Source organism: Hordeum vulgare, chromosome 6H (assembly GCF_904849725.1).
Source record: "Hordeum vulgare subsp. vulgare chromosome 6H, MorexV3_pseudomolecules_assembly, whole genome shotgun sequence".
NCBI classification, from domain to species: Eukaryota; Viridiplantae; Streptophyta; class Magnoliopsida; order Poales; family Poaceae; genus Hordeum; species Hordeum vulgare.
In genome coordinates this window covers 429673030-429675556 of record NC_058523.1, presented here as the reverse complement: position 1 = coordinate 429675556, position 2527 = coordinate 429673030, and positions in this window count along the sequence as shown.

Sequence of the window (2527 nt, the reverse complement as noted above, 5' to 3'; positions counted from 1 at the left end):
AATAAGCAAGATGAGGACGTTCAAGTGGTTAGGAACAAGGCACGACTTGTAGCCCAAGGCTACACCCAGGTTGAAGGAATAGATTTCGATGAAACTTTTGCACCTGTTGCTAGACTTGAAGCTATTCGAAATCTACTTGCTTATGCTAATCATCATAACATCATCTTATATCAAATGGATGTGAAAAGTGCATTCCTCAATGGTAAGCTTGAGGAAGAAGTATATGTTGCTCAGCCCCCAGGTTTTGAGGATCCAAAGAATACAGACAAAGTCTTCAGACTCAAAAAGGCTCTGTATGGCCTCAAGCAAGCCCCTCGGGCATGGTATGATACATTGAAGGAATTCCTCATGAAGAAAGGCTTCAAACCTGGTTCACTCGATCCAACTCTTTTCACAAAATCTTATGATAATGAGCTGTTTGTATGTCAAATATATGCTGATGACATCATATTTGGTTGTACTGACAAAAGATACAGTGATGAATTTGCCTATATGATGAGTGAAGAATATCAGATGTCCATGATGGGAGAGCTGAAATTCTTCTTAGATCTACAAATTCGTCAACAAAGCAATGGAATCTTCATATCACAGGAGAAATACCTCAAGGATGTTCTGAGGAAATTCGACATGCACGAATGCAAAGGTGCCAAGACTCCAATGCCTACCAACGGTCACCTCGGCACTGATGAAAGTGGTAAAGATTTCGATCAGCAGGTATACCGTTCTATGATTGGCTCTTTATTGTATCTATGTGCATCTAGGCCAGATATAATGCTTAGTGTTTGCATGTGTGCACGTTTTCAAGCAAAACCGAAGGAATCACACCATAAGGCTGTGAAACATATTCTTTGATACTTAGCTCACACACCAACACTAGGATTATGGTATCCCAAGGGCTCCAATCTTCATCTGGTAGGGTATTCTGATTCAGACTATGCTGGTGGCCGTGTGGATCGTAAGTCAACATCTGGCACATGTCATTTCCTTGGAAGATCACTAGTTTGCTGGTCCTCAAAGAAGCAGAACTGTGTATCACTCTCCACTGCCGAAGCTGAGTACATTGTTGCTGGTTCTTGCTGTGCTCAATTACTATGGATGAAGCAAACCCTCAAGGACTACGGCATCAACATGAAGAATGTGCCTCTCTACTGTGGCAATGAGAGTGCTATCAAGATTGCCTACAACCCAGTGCAGCACTCGAAGACCAAGCACATCCAGATTCGTCATCATTTTCTTCGGGACCATGTCCTCAAGGGCAATATCCTCATCGACCATGTGAAGACTGATGATCAACTGGCTGATATCTTCACTAAGCCCTTGGATGAGAAAAGGTTTTGCAAGTTGCGGTGTGAGCTAAATATCTTAGAGTCTTCAAATGTTTTGTAAAAACATGCACACATCCTAACACTTATGCAAAGTTGATGACTTAGATGTGCAACACATGATGAAACGATTTTCTTCAACTAATGAAGAAAGTCACTCTGAATGTGAAGAAATTAACGAAGAAATTGATTCTCAGGGCCCTACGACAATTGTACGCGGCGTCTGTAATCAACATTCTTATATGGTGGGTAACGCCACCGCCCAATGTGAAATTCCTCAAGATGATTTTCTTCAAATGATCAATTACCTCACAATGCATTTTTTTTCCAAAATAGTTATTCCTCATTGTGATGATCTATTACAAAATCTTCAAAAACACTTGATGACTTTCATTTGCCTAGGTAGACTGTGATTTCTAGTCCTCAACAGCATTCACTTATTGCAATTTCTTCAAGTTGATGTTTCTGCTAAGTGAATGTGATCGGACCCTACTTTCCCTCTATGCTATACTTATCTAGTCTATTCAATTCTTCATATGCGTTCTACTTGAAACTTTGTTCAAAATCCTCACTGCATCCTTGTCAGCTGATGATTTTGTAACAAAAATCCTCAAATCTTCAAAAATTGTTTTCTTCAAAGGAACAGTAACTGAACCCCCACTTCCCACGATCGGATAACCACGATCTCCACTATCTCCACCGCATCGTACGGGAGCTACACGTGTCCTGCGGAGACGTAGAGGCAAGGGCTATTTGGTCCGAAACTTTCGCGTCAAACAGTAACTTTCGGGCTATAAATAGGTCCTTATCCCCCTCGGTATCTTCTTCTTCGCCGCATCGCTCTCCTGCCATCACACTCTCCATCAAACCCTAGCGCCACCGCTACTTGTCTTGTCGCCGGCAAGGAAGAGCTTCACTGCCTCAACCTTTTCGCCGCCAGGATCACGCCAGAGTCGAAACATCTACGTCCGCCGCCGCCGTAGACGTCCTTTGCTGCCAAGTTAGGGTGCATTGGACACTTTACCGAAGAGCCTCTCCAACACCACCTTTTGTGTTCTTCGCTCGCACCTTCTAGGGTAAATATACTCCATTTTTACAGCAGCTCAGATCTGAAATTTTACCTCTCCCATGTGAAATCTGTTTTTCCTCAAGATATGATGCACACATGATTCCTCAAACACTATCCATCACCACAATCATTGATG